This window comes from Aotus nancymaae, unplaced genomic scaffold (assembly GCF_030222135.1).
Source record: "Aotus nancymaae isolate 86718 unplaced genomic scaffold, 86718_ANA_hifiasm-v0.15.2.pri h1tg000062l, whole genome shotgun sequence".
NCBI lineage: Eukaryota > Metazoa > Chordata > Mammalia > Primates > Aotidae > Aotus > Aotus nancymaae.
In genome coordinates this window covers 26,319,973-26,339,470 of record NW_026988476.1, presented here as the reverse complement: position 1 = coordinate 26,339,470, position 19,498 = coordinate 26,319,973, and the positions used below count along the sequence as shown (strand labels likewise).

The following is a 19,498-nucleotide window of genomic DNA, read 5'->3' as shown; positions in this document are numbered from 1 at the left end:
GCAGACTGGTTGGAGCACTGAGGCATTACTCAAACTGCAAGGCAGAGGAAAGTGATGAGGTTACTCTTCTCTTCTCTGGGGGAGGCGTGGAGCTTCCTGAGGGAAGGGGAGAGGTTGTTTGTGAGGCATCAAGGGTGGAGGAAGTGCTAGGAGCCAGCGAGCAGAGAGGGATGATGGCGGGACGTACCCCAGAAAACAGGTGTCATAGGTATCTGTGTTTAGTTGGTTCTTCCTATCTAGGCTGCAGGAGGACAGCTAAGTAGATTGCTGTTGTTGGTTGCTTCAACTTTTATTTCTCCCAGACTCTAATTTCCCTCTCAGAATCGCCTGATCTTTCAATAAAAAGCCCTTCCTACTATGCCATCTACACTGTCCATAATGTGCGTGCCCATTCCAAACCATTTTTGGGTGAAAGGCATTGAAACAGATGCCAGTGCCTCTGGAGAGCACCAGAAATACACGTGAGAAGCTCAAGCCAGTGTGATGCAACTTCTTTATTGCTTCTGTAGGTTAGTGAACATTCCCCTCATAATCATATACATAATCTAAGTTATATTCACCTTAACAACCAAATAAGATCGCAACCCAAGACGCTGTGAAATTCTTCTTCCTGCATTTATTTGAAACAGAAATCTCTTTAAAATCATCCAAATGTAATGGTGAGATGGCATGTGGAACACTTGAATCCAGGGCACACAGCAGAGGTGGTCAAGCTAAACAGTGTGATGTGGATCACGGAAGCTCAGCATGCTGAGGAGCCCAAGACGCCGAAGCCTTCCTTCCGTGTTGGGAATCATCGCAAAAATGCAAACAATGATGGTGAAACTCACTGAGTGGTTACAAAGTGGTTACTGTTCTAAATGCTGTCCATGTAATAACTCATTTAATAAGCAAATACTTTTGCAAATCAAGTGCAAAGAGAATAGAAGAGTTCTATGCATTGTCCCTAATTTCCCTTGCAAGGCATACTAAACATTCAAATGAGCTTCTTCCTTGGTATAATTAATTATTTACTAATCATTGATGGCATCCTGAGAAAACCAGAAAGAGCCAGCCTCAGACCCCAATGTAGCAGGACCAACTCTACTAGATTCTACTAATAATGAGGTTCCCATCCCATGCTCCCAGGATCACAGCCTATTGCAGAAGTGAGTACCAGTCTCTCAGTGGTACAGGTTTGAAAGAGGTTGAAATAATGTTCTGTTGTTTAAGCAACATAAATTGAAGCAGTATTGTTAAATAAGCTATCTTTTAATCAAAACCAATTTAACTACCTTTTTCTGTTTACAATTCATTAACTTTAAAAACACAGTATTATACAAAACATAGAAGTCATTAATTAAAATCCCTACAGTCAAATTAGGCTCTGTAGGTCTGGGACATTTAAAAGATAACGTATAGGGGTTGCCATAGTAACTCATCAAGTCGTAATTCTGTACCTTTCTGAGTGAAAGCCTAGAGAAGACAAACAATTTGGGGAGATACCAGCACCAGAAATTAAGTTCATCTGTGACTTAAGCGCTCTATGATTTTGTTTACCAGCTATTCACCATGTGAATGAAAAATAGTAAAAAGACAAAAAAGATTCACATTTCAAGCCTCCCTAAAATTGCCAATTTCATTCTATAGCTGTTTCTCAGCACGGGAAGACATGGGACTAGAAGGCTGAGTGATGACACTGTCATCAAACAGTGGGCTCCAAGGAGAAGCGTAATTGTTGCTTCTCCATGGCAGGAGGCAGGTGGTTCCCCAGGGGAAGGGTTCTGCTTACTCCTTAGGTTAGCGCCCAGCTTCAGCTCAGTGTCACAGGTCAGTTACCACCCTCCAGACTGAACCATACACCAGCGTAGGCTCCCTCCTCAGCACCTCTGTACATTCAGAGGTCCTGTATGACATGCTGAGAACTCACACCCTTCCAGGGCTGTTGGAGATCATATGGCTGACCACCAACTTAGATTTTAACTTATTTGTCAACGAAGACACAATTGTTGAAAACTTTTTAGGCTTTTCGTGTAACTCTTTGCTTTCTCTCTCACCTTATTTAGATGGCATTGAATCCAGTTTCTCTAAGACTGTCTTCCCCGCTCTCACACTAGGCCTGGTTTCTCTGTTTAAAATACTTGTATGAAAACTGACAGATTATAAAATCTCCTTCCTAAGCAGATAAGTTGCCTGATGTGGTCCGGAAATGTGAACAACCATAATAATCATGAGGACATTATTAATGGCAGGGATCTATGTCACTTAGCTTTTAAAATTCCAGAAGATGAGGAACAATAGAATCATTTGACTGTTATCCAGGGTGCTGTGTTATGTTATTTTCAGTGGAGGCAACTTCTCCCCTGCCTGGGAAGGTTGGTGGTTGGGGGTCTTATGCAAAGTCAGTGCTGACTGAATTGTGACAACGTGAGGGCCAGAGAAGGGTTCTGTTTTTAGTTGATGTGTAAGTATGATGAATATGTTTAGAATGTAGATACAGATAACACATTAGCAAACAAAGTAAATAATTAATTTTTTAGTTACTGAGACAATTCCAGTGTTTATTGGAGTTTCACTGGATTCTATTTCATTTGTTAGGAATTTGCTTAACTTTCTAACTTTGCACTGGAGAGTTATTTATGAGGCAACTAATGAGGCCTGGATAGGGTCATCAGTGTTAAATTAACTGGCCCCGCCTGAACTAAAGGATTCTATCTGGGGGCAGTCTACTTTTCAACACAAACAACAGCTACATGCTGATAAGCCACAGTGGTAATAAAAGGGGTTCGATTCTATAAATGGCATATGTTGCCTGCTACAAGAAGGCATGAAAATGTGCCTTTTCATGCCAGGCACCTTCCCTGATAATGGCTTACTTTCCATCTTAGTTTTTACAAAATTACCTCTAGTCCCCTCAGACCACATTCATCAGAGGAAAGCCTTCACTGAAATTAGCTTGCTATAGAAAGCGTTAATGGCTACAGAATATTGTGAATGTATTTAATGTCACTGAATTCTACACTTTAAAAAAGCAGTAATGATAAACCTCATGTTATGTATACTTATAATAAAAATGCAATTATCAAGGTTTTTTATAAGAGTGATATGGTGGAGGGTGTTAGGCTGTTCTCGCATTGCTATAAAGAAAATACCTGAGACTGGGTAATTTATAAAGAAAAGAGGTTTAATTGGCTTGCAGTTCTGCAGGATATACAGGAAGCATGACACTGGCATCTGCTCAGATTCTGGGGAAGCCTCAGGAAACTTACAATCATGGAAGAAGGTAAAGGGGGAGCAGGCATGTCATATGGTCAGAGAAGGAGCAAGAGAGGGAAGGCGGAGGTACCACACACTTTTAAACAATCACATCACATGAGGATTCACTTACTACTGAAGGACAGCACCAAGGGGATGGTGCTAAATCATTCATAAGAAACCCACCCCCATGATCCAATCACCTCCCACCAGGCCCCACTTCCAATACTGGGGATTACAATTCAACATGAGATTTGAGCAGAGAAACACACATCCAAACTCTACCAGAGTGCTAAGGAGGGGAAGTGGGAAAGAAGGGTAAGAGAGCACTGAAAGGGAAGATAGAGGGGAGGAGAGGAAGGGATAAAGAGAGGAGAGACAGAGCGGGAGCAAATGAGGGAGGGAGAGAGATAAAAAAAGAGACTGACTGATGAGAATGAGTTTCAGAGTATAGCAGAAGTTTTTTAGGTAGACAAAAATGTGAGGTGTGGCAGTAGACATTTGTGGTGCTTGGCCGCCTAGGCTCTGAACACCCTTTCTACTCTGGAGGAATCTCAAGATGAAGTTGAGGGTGGCATCTGAAGAATAAACTGACTCAGGCATATCTACGAGAATACATATGCCTAGGATTCTACATCTTGAGGGAGGGACTAAGATGCAGGTCAAGCCAACTGTAGACGGCTCTGTTGTGTCATTTCCTTCCTCTGGTTCTTGCCCATTTTCCTGTTTTTTTCCAGCCCTCTTGTTATTGCTGCCATAAAATCCTTCTGGTAACTTTTTTCCACCTAAGTAACTCTATGTTAGTTTCTGTGGTTTGCAATGTTAATACAAACAGAAAACAAATAATTACTCCCACACTGTCAAATAATACTTGAAATCAAGGTCAAAATAAAAATTGAACTTTTTTAAAAAACAAAATGAGAATCTTAACTGAACTGATAGCCACAAATCTTCCTTTGTTGTGGAAAAACAAGTTGACCTTTCCCATTTTCAGTCAAGCAGGGGCTTGAGTAATAAGAAAATACTTTTCTATTCTATCACAAAATCCAAATTCCCTAGAATATCAGAAGGACTGATTTCATGATCTTATCTGTTCTTTCTTTTTGTTATGGCTTCTTCAAAGGTTGCAGTAGGAATTCCCAAAGGGGCTGTCTTTTCCCTAAGAGTCTTACTAATGAGATGCCAGAAGCAGGGGCATTAGCTAGTGGACCCTGGGCTATTCCACCAGAGTAAGACAAAAAAGGGCTGAGTAGGACCCAGGCTCCAAACCACAGAGCCCCATGCTGAGAAGCAACCTGATTCCCACTTGGGAGGGCAGGTGACGGGATGATTCTCTCCTAGCAGAAAGTCTTCATCTCTTTCTTTGAGTTTATCAACCTTGATACTCAAGACAGTTGAAGAAATTGTGGAGCCCTGATATAGTTTGGCTGTGTCCCCACTCACATCTCATCTTGAATTCCCACATGTTGTGGGAGGGACCCGGTGGGAGGTAACCAAATCATGGGGGCAGGTCTTTTCTGTGCTGTTCTCATGGCAGTGAATAAGTCTCAAGAGATCTGATGGCTTTCTAAGACAGAGTTTCCCTGCGCAAGCTCTCTCTTTGCCTGCTGCCATCCATGTAAGACATGACTTGCTCCTCCTTGCCTTCCACCATGATTGTGGGGCTTCCCCAGCCATGTGGAACTGTAAGTCCCTTAAACCTCTTTTTTCCCCCAGTCTTGGGTATGTCCTTACCAGCCGCATGAAAATGGACTAATACAAGCCCAGAAGCACCAAAACCCAATGTCTATGTAGCAGCATCTCTGGCTGTGGGTTGACCAATGGGGTATTTCTGTTGACTTCTTCTTCATCCCCTCTCCTTTTTCCCTGATGGTTTGCCCACATGTTTCAGAAATGGTCTGTGCACCAAAGCTTACTTACATCCTAACTCTAAGACAAACTATGCTTTTTAAAAAGCTGTATTATCTCTGAGGATGATTTAAAAATTTTTTTTAAAATTATACTTTAAGTTCTAGGGTACATGTGCAGATCTTGCAGGATTGTTACATAGGTATACACATGGGCATGGTGGTTTGCTGCCTCCATCTGCTTGTCATCTACATTAGGTATGTCTCCTAGGATGATTTCAACCAAAAGGCTGAAATCAGAATCCCAGAAGCCAGTATTGAAATTATTTGGGGTGGGTTTTTTTTTATCCTAAATGATGGGCATTTACTACCCTTCTTCCTTAGATATGCACATATCCCCATTAGGATAAGCACCCACTTTTCAATGAAGTGACCAGGGCAATGTGCAGCAGGTGTTTTTTTTCAGGATGAACAGTTCCTGAGGGAAATTTGCACCCAGCATTGCCTGCTCCACATCTGCATGGTATCCACTGGGCACCATGCAGGTGGAAACCAGAATCCGGGTCCATCCTGGCTCTACCCCTCAGCACCAGGCTGCTTGACAGCACCCCAGTTTGTACCTGCACTTGGAGAATTGTAAGGATTGGAGAGAAAACAGGGTGAGAACATGTCGGGTAATGCAAAGCATTCTAGAAACATCATTTGCCAGTGTCATGAGTTTTAGCTGTATGGGGTGTGAGTGCTAATGCTCTCAAAGGACAGGCTCTAGAAAAGAAATCGGGCTGAAAGTTTAACAGTGACAAGTGCATTATGCTTTGCTTTAGTTTAAAAAACAAAAGCTCTTTTTCTTCTTGCTATAGAAAAGAAAATGGAAATTGAGACCTTGAGTGACTTACAGGTGAGTTGGTTCCTTTCTGAGAAGTTCGAAAATGTGTACAGAGGTAGAAATCATCATAACTTTGTTAACAGAGGTGTTCATTTTCTTTCCAAGAGGTATTAGGAGCACTGGCGTTTTTATATTTGATTTCCTTGCTTTTTTTTTCTCTCTGCCAATTCTGATTCTTCTAATGGAGAAAATACATGGTTATCCGAGAGAAAGAGAAAAAAAAGACAATGTTACTAAGGAACAGGCTATTAGTAAGCCAAGGTTATAATACTGGAGAGAAGTCACATTTAGGAAAATATATAGAGATGTCTGACCCAAGGGAAAAAAATAAGTTAACAGATTCTGTTATGGACTTGGCACCATCTTTTGTAGAAATGGCACACTATTTTCAATTGCAATTTCATGAGTTTTTCAGATACTAAAATAGCAATTAAAATAATTACATTAATGCCTACATAGACATGTTTGTGTTATTTGATATTCTTGAAATATTTTAAGTCCTTTGCATAATCAGATTAAGTAACATAAATACAAAACTCTATAGCTAAAGGCCAGTGTGATCCCAGGAGAGACCAGCAATGGCAAATAAATTAATTCTTGTGTAAACCAGAGAGAAAGGAGTTAAGGCTTTGATTGAAGACTTACTATTTTCAAACCATCTTCAAGTTAAATTACAGAGATATCTCCTGAAGTGAATCACTGGACACCAGGGCTCACATGGCACCCCCTTCATTCCTCCTAAGACCCCATTGAAGGAGGCACACTGTGTGAGTGTGGCGAGACTTGATGCTCCATTTTGAAACAATTTGCCAATTTCCCCCTCTTTATGACCTTGGGTAAATGACTTCAGCAATTTTGAGCAGGGTGCTGCCTTTCCTACACTATAAAAATGGCTATTATGTCTATCGATCACGCAGAGGTGCCACAAGGCTTAATTTATTAGTTAATGTTTGTGTTACACTCCGCAGCTCTTACACGGAAGGTGTTATAGAAATGCAAAGCAGCAATATATTACCTAAACATCTGCCTCCTCAAATAGCTCTCGAGAAGTTTTCATTGCTTCAGCACAAATGATTTCCCCCAAAATGTATAATTTTGTCCAGGTCCTTCTCAGCCAATAAATTGATTCTCCCTCCTTTCACGGTATAGAGCCTCTGTGCAGAGCACACTTTCCATCTTGTCCCTGAAATGATCACTGTGGATGCGCTCTCCCTTGTGTGTGCATTGCAACTACTGACAGTTTCCTTTTCCTCATCACGTTTGCCCTCTTCATTCTTCACTCCAAAAAACTATTATAATTTAACTCTTCTCTATACACTTAATTTCATACTTGGACATGTTACGTCTCACCCAAGAGCATGGAGTTTTACAATTAGGCACTAAAAACAAATCACTTAAGAAGTTTTTTGAAAATCAAATAAGAAAATGCAAAATTAAAAGTCCAAGTTTGAACATCTTTTGATGAGATGAGATTAACTGCTAAATTGCTAAAGATTATATTGCAGATTATTTCTGGTAATGTGAATATTAGCCATAATTTCCTTAAAAGTAGGTTCTTTATTAAATAACTCTATAGCAAATGGGTATTTATTTATATAGAAATTCCAGAGTTCCAACATCTATTTGCCTGGGATTTAGAAAACTTCTTTTCCAAATACAATTAAAGAGAGAAAATAATAAATTATACCAACATAATGTATTCAAAGGCTTTCTTCTTTCCATATTTTTACTTTCACTTCAGTTCTGATACTATTTTTTTATTTGCATATTATTCTTCAACCCTATTGTTTGTGGTTATGGGAGTAGCTTAAAATGTACCTGGGATTTTATTTATTTATTTATTTATTTAGAGACAGGGTCTCACTCTATTGCCCAGGCTGGAGTGCAGTGGCATAATAATGGTTCACTTGCAGCCTCAGCCTTCTGGGCTCAAGCAATCCTTCCTTCTTGGCCTCCCAAATCTGGGTATTACAGGCGTAAGCCACTGTACCCAGCCCGACAATTTGTCTTAATCAGGTATGGTTGTAATTAGGTGAGTTCTTCTTGCCCACTGCCCAGAAAAGCCAATGCACTGAGAACAGTAAGTGTTTACAGCAAGGAAATATTTAATTATTGCAGGGTCAGCCAAATGGCATGATGGGAGATAATTCTCAAATCTGCCTCCTTGAGAATTCGGGGACAAGGGTTTTTCAAGGCTAGTTTAGCAAGCAGGGGACTAGGAAATGGGGAATATTGGTTGGTTGGGTTGGAGATGAAATCATAGGGGATCAACATTGTCTTGTGCTGAGTTAGTTCCTGGGTGTGGGTTACTGGTACGGGTGGTGGCAGTTGGTTCACACAGAATGCAAGATCTGAAAAATATCTCAAACACCAGTCTTTGCTTTTACAAGAGCAATGTTCTCAATAGGGGCTATTGGTGAAGTTATTAATTTTGTGGCTATATGATTCCTGAGTAGTAAGTAGTTTTTAAAAAGCAAATTACAAAACAGTGACTGGTTAGAGTTTATACCTACATCTTAGCAGAAGTCAGGCCCCTAACATAATTGTAACCTTGTGGACTTTCATTAGTTTTACAAAGGTGATTTTGGTCCCCAAGTAAGGAGGGGTTTAGCTTCAGAAAGTATCTGCTATCATCTTTGTCTTAAATTATAAACGAAATTCCTCCCATAGTTAGCTTAGAATGAACAGAGGCAGTTAGCTTGTGAGGTTAGAAGCAAGATGGAGTCAGTTATGTTAGATTTCTCTTACTGTCACAATTTTGCAAAGGCAGTTTCATGAAGAGTTTATTACTTACAGGTTCCAAGAGGAGGGGCACTCATATTATGTCAGGCCTCAAGAGAAGCACCCAGGTCATTCAGGAGGCAGAAGGAAGGAGGGAAATGCCTAGTACTTTTCTGTGGAGAGAAAGGGTAAGGCAGGGAAGGCAAATTTGAGCAAGCTTAGAATGGATAGTTTGAATAATGTGGACAGGCTCTAGACATAGGGGTTGTTTCTACTTGGCCTTGGGGTGATTTAGGCAGGGAAAATACTGGCTTGGTGTATGAGAGTGAGATAAAGGTGGTGGTTGTGGATTTGGGCTTTGGATTGGTGGGGTTGTATACAAAAGGTGTTCTCACAGGTAAGCTATCTGCTATCTCTAAGAATTAGCTAACCCCTGGAGGGGCAGTCTCTCCCCAGGTCCACACAGCCTCCACAATGTCAAAACATCATGAAATACAGAAAAAAAGAACATGATTAATACAGGGGGATCTTCTCTGAAATCTTCCAGGCAAATCTTTAAAATAAGTTTGGCAATATAATTCTTTTTATCTAGTGATAAAACATATGCTTTATAAGAAAAAAAGTTATGAAACCAATTATGAAAATTGCTACCATTGATGAATACTACTATGCCTAGCAATTGACGAAACACTACATATGTGACCTCAATTGAAGTATTAAACTATAAAAGAAAGCTAAATAAAAAAAAAAAGCTTACATTACCTCCTGCCCTTATTTATTTGTTGTTTGCAAGAGGCAGATCCGGGGCGCTTGGAAAGAGGTAAATCAGTATTTTATTCTTTCTAGACACAGCTGAGTCAGCCTCTCAGCACTCATGTGTGGTGTTGTGAGGCTGCTCACCTAGGTGCGTAACCTGCCATGTTGGGCAGTTAATTGGCCCATTTGAATGAGTTCTGGCATTGTTCAGCAGCTCAGCTCAGTGACTCTAACTGAAAAGCCTTCCATATATGTCCTCAGTTTGTGGGAAAGCATTCTTCAACTGGCAGTATGCAGGCAGTTACTACCTGGCATATGTACCACCACTTCCCAAACCATATTGAGGGCAGGTATTGTTTTGTCTGAGCAAGGATGCAACCTCAGAAACTCTCTCAACACAGTGTTCTGGGAAATTCACACCCAAGTTTCATAGGTTGGCATAATAGATGAAACATATTTATTTGCCATCTGATAGGGTTTGGCTGTCTCCCTACCCAAATCTCATCTTGAATTGTAGCTCCCATAATTCTCACGTGTCGTGGGAGGGACCTGATGGGAGGTAATTGAATCACATTGACAGGTCTTTCCCATGCTGTTCTCATAGTGAATAAGTCTCACGAGAGCTGATGGTTTTATAAAGGGGAGTTCCCCTGCACACGCTCTCCTGCCTGCTGCCATGTATGATGTGCCCTTGCTCCTCCTTTGCCTTCCACCATGATTGTGAGGCTTCCCCAGCCATGTGGAATTGTGAGTCTATTACACCTCTTTTTTCTTTATCAATTACTCAGTTTCGGGTATGTCTTTATTAGCAGCGTGAGAACAAACTAATACACCACCTTTATAGAGAAGAATGAAGAGTCTATCTTTATACATCATTACAACTACTTTTTAGAGTGTTGTAGATCGAAAGATAATCAGTTACTGATCACTGATTAAAGAAAATCAGACATAATTTGATGTTTACATGTTTATAAAAGATAATTGTCTCATGAAATGTGCAACGTACACTCCTGCTGATAAACTCAGGCCTTTTCCCAGTCAGCTTCAGATGGGCATCTCTTGCTTTGGACTGCACAACACCATCTCCTAGTGCCACTTTCCTCTGATACCAGGATCACTCATTCCCATGGGGACCCAATTCCATAGGTGTGGTGTGGTTTGGTTGGACTGCTGTTGCCAACCTTCACCTCCCTGCCTCCCTCCAACCTCCCTACTGCCACCCCAAATTATACAGGAGTAGGCAGCTAGAAAACAATATCGCTCCATCCATAATGACTGCTTCTAGGCTGAGCCAGTCACAGCTCTTCCCGGAACTCCTCTGCTGGAGCATCAGGGAGACCATTTCTGCTGGAGATGCTAGGCTAGGAGGGTGACAGGGTTTGAATCTGTGTCCCCACTCAAATCTCATGTTGAATTGTAATCCCTAATGTTGGTGGTGGGGCCTGATGGGAGGTGATTGGATCATGGGGATGGTTTCGATAGTTCAGTATCATCTCGCTAGTGTTGTCTCGTGACAGAGTTCTCCTGAGATCTGGTTGTTTGAAAGTGTGTAGCAACTCCCTCTCCCTCTCAGCCTTCATCCTGCTCTGGCCATATGAAGACCATGCCTGATTTCCCATTTCCTTCTGCCACAAGTTTCCTAAGGCCTCCCCAGAAGCAGAAGTCTGTACATCCTGCAGAACTGTGAGCTAACTCTTTTCTTTATAGATTACCCAGTCTCAGGTATGTCTTTATAGCAGTGTAACAACAGACTAATACAGAAGGTATAAACGAGGGGCTGGTGGTGTCCACCTTTCCTGTCATGTGAAAGACTGCAGGCATAATTATGTGAGCATGGTCAAGAGACACAGGGAGAGAGACAGCGACAGTGACAGGGACAGAGCCTGAGCCCTTGGATTCAGTTGTTCCTGAAATCAGAATGAACTGCCCAGTCCCAAGAGGCAATACGTTACTTGTGTGTCCCCTTAGGCTAGTTCAGAAATTGGATTTCTAAATTTGCAGCTGTCAGAGTTTTAATTAATACAAAGACATGTTAAAAAATCAAAGGGATATTTTTACCATCTTTATAGTGCTATTTTGTGGTGTTCTGACTGTTGCACAGGTGCTTGTTATTGAAGAGATCCGTGCTCTATATAAAAGTTAACATTTACTGAGTGCTTACCACTGCTAGGCATTATTCTAAGTACTTTCCAAACAGTGAATAAATTAGTTCTCATAAAATCATTTGCAGTGGGTATTACTAGCACTGTTATACAGATGCAGAAACTGAGACTGTAAACAGTAAAGAAACTTGTCCAAGGTCACAAACCCTGTAAGTGGCTGGGATCTGAACCTAGGCAGACTGGCTTGAGTCTGTGCTCTTAGCCACTATGCTAATACTTACAACTTGCCTTTGTCCTAGTTTCAACTTTCATAATTACATCTAGTAATGAAAGAGAACAAGGCACAGTATCCCTTCCCCTTTCCTTGCCTTGAATGTTTACCTGGCCTCTAGCTGCTGTTCTAATCTTCCAAGATGAGAAACAGGCCTAGTTATACTTTACAGAGAATTTGAGAATCACGATCCTCTAGACTTGGGAACATGAAACACTGTCCATAAGCCTCACCTAAACTGGCACAATACTCCTCCCTAAAAATGCCCATCTTTTTGTAAGTCTATTGAACGATGTTATTCAACCAGTGATAACCCCAAAATATACAGGTGAACTGCAGTATATAACATAGAATAAATATATCTGAGAAAGTCAAATGTTGTGAGATGAGAAAGGGTATTCCTGCTGCTCAGGGATTAGAGTTGAAAGCAGGAAAATACGCTCTGCTTAACTGGGTAAAGTCACAGCATTTACATTTCTTGTTGATAGCTAGTGAAGATTCTCCTTGAAGCTCACGTTCTCGCTGCCCTCTGTCCCAGTCCCCTGTAGAATTGTCAAATCTTGCTTTTGCACTTAGTTACTTGATTACCTGCTGAAATCCTGAAACTGCCACAGCTGTTGCCATTTTAGCTCCTTGAATTTATGAGCACCAATGCATCTCCCCTGCATCTGCTTTGGCTGTTGCTTTTGAAAGGAGTGATCACCCAAGGAGGGGTAGAGGAAGAGGCCCAGATAGTTCTGTGGCACTGAAGGCAGCTAAGAAAAGAAGCAACTCTTGACTTTGCGATTAGAATAGTAGCAACTGAGAACATTAAATGTGTTTATCTTTCTTCTGAGGAATGCCAAGTATTTTTAAAACGAGAATCCTGACTCATTGTGCAGAAGCACAGGACACACACTAAAAATAGTGGCATGGTTTCTAACATCTAGATGCTCCCAGTGGGTAACAAGAGGTTTGCTTCTTAAATAGACAGGTAACCTACGGAGAGAAGACGACGATCCTCTCTCTGAAGGACTCTGTCAGCTCTGTGGGATCTTCCTTTCAGATGACTGAGAGGTAACAGCAGGGTGGAGGGCGGGAAGGGGAGGCCTATGGATATAGAGGTGGTACTGTTTCCATAAGGATTTCTCTTCTTTCCTTAATGTAATCGACATGCATTCTGGCTTCCTCAAGGTCCTAGATTAAAGTGGCTTTAAGCCAAGGAGTAAGCCAGCCAGACACCCTTTACACATCCTCAATTCTATACGGGCTTTGATCTGGGACCAACTATTCTCTATGATTGATCTGTGGCATGCCACCGCCTCAGATAAAGGCTGATTGTTGTGTGATACCTAAGGACAGTAAGACGCTTCTGGACAGTCAGATATTTGGGATCTTGATATTTCCCACAGTTAGGTCCACTGGCTCTTTATGCACCGGTGACCAGACTCACGAACTGTAGCTTCTCAGAGTGAAACTGAGCGTCTCTCTGGGTGCCTGCACCACCAAAGTCCAGAGCATCTCTCCATTTCCACACACAATGGAGCCTCCAGAAAGCAGGACAAAATCAATCCTGGCCAACTCCAAGTGAGTCTATAAGCCTTATTAAAATAAAGCCGATTTAACAAATAATTGTTTAACACTTGGAATCGCTAAGTGCTATGCTTTAATGTGTTTGTAAAAAAAGTCACCATTTGATATTAAAAGGAGAAGCAACATGAATTTTGACACGCATTTGTCAAATCTTGAGGAACACTAACTTTCTGAGCAGAAAAGACCTTTTTAGAGACCTGAAATGGAAACTGAATAAAGTCCTTTAGACTTCTGAAAAGCTACATGCTTGAACACAGCTCCTGCCCTGTGGTTTCAAATACAGGCTTACGACTTCTGCCCCTGAATAGGATGTCAGGTAGCAGACTGATGCTCCCACCAAAAATAACTAGAAAGGCCACATAAAATAAAATTAAATCGAAAACTCTGTTAAAAGACATAAGAGAACTGCTGATGCAAAGGTGACTATCAAGGCCACAGTTGGAAGAGGGCGGAATCACAGAGAGGTGAGCTGTTATCTGCAACTTCTTTTACCCTGGGACATTTGCAGATTCTATGTGTAGAGTAAGAATCTGCTACTGGAAGCAGAGAAATCATCAGAGCTCCAGACAGCCTTGGAGGGTTCAAAAGACAAGGATGAACATTTAAGAGGCCAAGATCCTGGTGAGGGCCAGAAAACTGACCCTGTTTTTTTTCTCTTCAAGAGGTTAACAGAGCCAAAGGCTAAACAGAGCAAAAATAATGGCATTATTTGGATAATGGAAAGATTGAAAAGAGAGTGAGTTTCTGGCAGGGTCACCATGCTTAGGGAACAAGAATTATGGTTCAGGATCCACAAGGGGAAGGGCCCTGGTGAATAAACCAGCGTCTTGGCTGAGGTAGGAGCCTAGACTTCACTCAGCTCAGTGAAAGTTGATTATCCCTTCTCAGCTTGCCTAGCAAAGGAAGATGTGACCCCCCTTTGGTGAAGAATCTGGAACCTCCACACTTTCCCTTTTAATGGATAATGTGCAGCATTCAATCAAAAATTTTGGGGCACCCAGCAGCATGCCTGGTAATGGCTGCAATGACAGCTTTCTAATATTTAATTCGATATTAAGTGCGTATCTGATTCATACAACTTGGGCTTCCTGGAAGCATGGTTACCACAGGCAGTCTGGGAAACAATGCCAAGGCATGTGAGTCTTGTCTGTGTGTGTAACACTGGCTTCCATATAGTAGCTGCTCATTAAATCAACACGGCCACAATTCACAGGGACAAGTTGCAAGCCAATCATTTGTCAAAGCTAATTTTCATTCGGTTGCAGACCAAGGAGTGAGGAAGACTTTTTTTTTAATTGTGAAAAACTCACAAAACCAAAAAGAACAAAAAAAAGAACAAAAAAGCCTTCTCTCACTCTCCAAATACAGGTCAGGTATTTCTTCTGTGTACTCTCTTAGCATGGAGCCTTTTATTCTTCCCAAGCTGAATTTAATCTAGGGCCATGATTATATCTACCTTAGTCATGCCAGTGGCTGGTGTAGTGCCTGAAGCACAATGGGGGCCTGATAAATATTTTTTGATAGAATTAATGAAGGAAATAAGTAAAAGCAAACCAAATGTCAAATTTACTTTGGGAAAACTGGTCACAACACAGTTGTGATCAGCAGTTGGGTGCACAAAAGCCCAATGTGGACTATGGCAGAAAGTCTCTTATCTGATGTAGTTAGAAAGGTAGTTATTCAGGCCAGGACCAGTGGCTCACACCTGTAATCCCAGCACATTGGGAGGCTGAGAGGAGGATCCCTTGGGAGCAGCAGTTCAAGACGAGCCTGAACAATAAAGCGAGATCTCATCTCTAAAAAAAAAAAAAAAAAAAATTAGCTGGGTATGGTGGTGTGCACTCATAGACCTAGGTATTCAGGAGGCTGAGGTGGGAGAATCATGTAAGCTTAGGAGTTTGAGGCTGCAGTGAGCTATGATCATCCCACTGTACTGTAGCCTGGGTAACAGAGAAAGACCCTGTCTCAAAAAAAAAAAAAAAAAAAAAAAAAAGAAGGAAAGAAAGGTACTTATTCCATTCATAGAAAATAATTTATAGCATGGAACTTATAAAAAATACATACTTATGTTGCATTTACCCTTAACACTTCATTTTAAGTTAAACACAAATGCACATTTGTGTACTAATATCTTGACAGTGTGTCAAAGCCTTCTCATTATAAGTCTGTTTACAAAGGAGCCAAGTGATCCTTCTTGATGATCTTTCTTGAATGAATCATATCCTCAGTGAATCATTTCTGATTTAAGATTTTTAAGAGTGGAGTGAGAGCCAAAGGGCACAAGGGACAATCTGAGCAAAAACTTCACAAAGCCCACACACTTCCCAACATTTTCCAGTTTTCTTTCCCATACTGGAAACCTTTTTTTAAAACCAACTTACTTAAAGTCCTCTCAAAGTATTCGGCTTAATTTTCATAGGCAAAACAACTCTTTGATACTCATGTTTATGAGATTATGTGACATTTAATTACCTAATATTAACAGTATGACTGACATACTAAGTTTGGGAACAACTATAACTGAATCTTGGTAAGCATACAACTCAACTGTCAGGAGCAGAAGTATGCGGGTTAGGAGAGGGTAGCAAATTACCAGGTGGAAGCACGGGCATGCCATGGGCATTCATCAGTATGTTTCATAGAAAAAATGGGGAACAGCAGTCAATCCCATGAGAAGGCAAAGTAGAGGTCACATAAGAGAGCTTACAGAGAAAGTGTTATTCAGGACAAGAAGCAGCTCCCATTAGCAAAGGGTAAGTATTCCAGAGTATTTAAATATACGATAGTTTAACTATTAAGTTAAACTGCCCTAATATATTAACATTTATAATAAAGAATGGATAATATAATACGTACATCACCATTACATGTACATATATAGTAATATATATACAAATTTTTAATTTCTTTTAAATTAATATGTTTAACATAAATTATATTTATACCATGTTCAAACAGTCTTTTTGAAATATTTGAAGTTATCCTTTGCTATATTTTATCATCAATTTCGGATGAAAAAAGGGGGTTTGAAAGACAGCTACTACTGTTTGAATTATCAGAAGCTCAAAATTAATGGATTACAAATTGCATGTGTAATAGATGGTATAGCAGACCACTTTAAGCAGGCTCCTAGAGAATAGAGCTAGCACTCAATGAATATGCTGTACACAAGACGCTACCAACATTAGTTCTCCATAAATCTCATTTTCTTCTTTTCTTTCTAAAAATGCAGATCTGTAATAAGAATTCAACTCAGATCTATCCACCTACACTTATATGCTGTGCCAAGATATCAGACTATAGATATTTTTGCACTTACTCTATTAGGTAATTTTTGTCTGACATGAGTATTAATGAGAATGGGTATACTTGTTAGATATTGCAAGTAATTCAACTTTGGAAACATTTTCTATTATTTCTCTTTCAAGCTTCTTGCTTGGACTAAAGAATATTAAGATTGCAGGTGACCTACAAATCATTTTCTCCAACAAACACACATACACACACAAAAAAAACCAGATGAGACTGATATAAGAATATAACTATTTCCTCTAACACTAGACATTATTTTTTTCTTATTACATAATTTTACCCATTTAAGCTTCCAAAGCTTAAATATTGCTGCAATATTGCTTTTCTCTACTTGCATGTTTAGGAATCCATGAAATTTTATTTGATTTTTTTCAAAAGTGTTGTGCACATATGTAACAATTTGCATACCATTGATTTGGTCCAATTTTATCATCTCCCAGAGTCAAAAATGGGCAGAGATTAAGTAACTTGCACAAGATCACACAATTAATTAGAGGCACACAATTAACAGAAAGTGACACTTACGTCAATGATCTTCCCGTTGACCACACTGGCTTTGTGTTTTCTAATTCCAGCCATGTTGATTCAGACTAAACTAGTCATTGAAATCTTCATTTTCTGAAGGAGTTTTCATCCTAAAAACTCATGAATGTTAAGTAGAGAATCAAATCTATTGAAAGATCTAACTAGCATCAATTGGTTCAGGTAAATAAGGAGTTTTATCTAATGAAAATGTTGGTAGAATACAGGAACTTGAAATTTGGCTAGTTATTGGGTTTCATAGCATAAATTATGGCAATTTAAATGAGTTTTTATTCTTACTTTATACAAGAAACTAACAAGAGAACTGGTAAAACTTTCAGATACTTTCTATCTACAGCCTGGGGTAATAATCCAGCTTGATATCCATCCAATTCAAGAGGTGAATAATTCCAAATGAATGAACTAATTTTTTTTTGGGTTTTTTGCTAGATTTTTTTAAATTGCATTTTAGGTTTTGGGGTACATGTGAAGAACATGCAAGATTGTTGCATAGGTACACACTTGGCAGTGTGATTTGCTGCCTTCCTCCCCACCACCTATATCTGTCATTTTGCCCCATGCTCTCTCCCCCCAACTCTCCATCCTCCGCTGTCCCTCCCCTATTTCCCCCCAACAGACCCCAGTGTGTGATGCCCCACTCCCTGTGTCCATGTGTTCTCATTGTTCAACACCCACCTATGAGTGAGAACATGTGCTGTTTGATTTTCTGTTGTGTCAGTTTGCTGAGAATGATGGTTTCCAGGTTCATCCATGTCCCTACAAAGAACACGAACTCATCATTTTTGATGGCTGCATAGTATTCCATGGTGTATATGTGCCACATTTTCCCTGTCCAGTGTATCATCGATGGGCATTTGGGTTGGTTCCAGGTCTTTGCTATTGTAAACCGTGCTGCAATGAGCATTCGTGTGCATGTGTCCTTAGAGTAGAACGATTTATAATCCTTTGGATATATACCCAGTAATGGGATTGCTAGGTCAAATGGAATTTCTATTTCTAGGCCCTTGAAGAATTGCCACACTGTCTTCCACAATGGCTGAACTAATTTACACTCCCACCAACAGTGTAAAAGTGTTCCTATTTCTCCACATCCTCTCCAGCATCTGTTGTCTCCAGATTTTTTAATGATCGCCATTCTAACTGGCGTGAGATGGTATCTCAATGTAGTTTTGATTTGCATTTCTCTAATGACCAGTGATGATGAGCATTTTTTTCATGTGTTTGTTGGCCTCATGTATGTCTTCTTTTGTAACGTGTCTGTTCATATCCTTTTCCCACTTTTGAATGGGCTTGTTTTTTTCTTGTAAATCTGTTTTAGTTCTTTGTAGATTCTGGATATTAGCCCTTTGTCAGATGGGCAGACTGCAAAAATTTTTTCCCATTCTGTTGGTTGCCGATTCACTCTAATGACTGTTTCTTTTGTTGTGCAGAAGCTGTAGAATTTGATTAGGTCCCATTTGTCTATTTTGGCTTTTGTTGCCAATGCTTTTGGTGTTTTGGTCATGAAGTCCTTGCTTATGCCTATGTCCTGAATGGTTTTGCCTAGATTTTCTTCTAGGGGTTTTATGGTGTTAGGGCTTATGTTTAAGTCTTTAATCCATCTGGAGTTAATTTTAGTGTAAGGTGTCAGGAAGGGGTCTAGTTTCTGCTTTCTGCACATGGCTAGCCAGTTTTCCCAACACCATTTATTAAACAGGGAATCCTTTCCCCATTACTTGTTTTTGTCAGGTTTGTCAAAGATAGGATGGTTGTAGATGTGTGGCGTTTCCTCCGAGGCCTCTGTTCTGTTCCATTGGTCTATATCTCTGTTTTGGTACCAGTACCATGCTGTTTTGATTACTGTAGCCTTGTAGTATAGTTTGAAGTCTGGTAGTGTGATACCTCCCGCTTTGCTCTTTTTGCTTAGAATTGACTTGGCTATACGGGCTCTCTTTTGGTTCCATATGAAGTTCAAGGTGGTTTTTTCCAGTTCTGTGAAGAAGGTCATTGGTAGCTTGATGGGGAACCACTGAATCTGTAAATTGCTTTGGGCAGTATGGCCATTTTCACAATATGGATTCTTCCTAACCATGAGCATGGAATATTTCTCCATCTGTTTGTGTCCTCTCTTATTTCGTTGAGCAGTGGTTTGTAGTTCTCCTTGAAGAGGTCCTTGATGTTCCTTGTTAGTTGTATTCCTAGGTATTTTAATCTCTTTGTAGCAATTGTGAATGACAGTTCATTCTTGATTTGGCTCTCTTTAAGTCTCTTATTG

General features: G+C 40.3%; 1 long non-coding RNA gene across 1 annotated transcript; it reads right to left on the bottom strand.

Annotated features, from left to right (window-relative positions):
• Positions 1-8: 8 nt before the first annotated feature.
• Positions 9-8,840, bottom strand: LOC105716451 (uncharacterized). Its single transcript, XR_001107283.3, has 3 exons — positions 8,762-8,840; positions 5,978-6,145; positions 9-96 (listed from the first exon to the last, which is right to left on the bottom strand). It is a non-coding gene; the product is annotated as an uncharacterized LOC105716451 (long non-coding RNA).
• Positions 8,841-19,498: the final 10,658 nt, after the last annotated feature.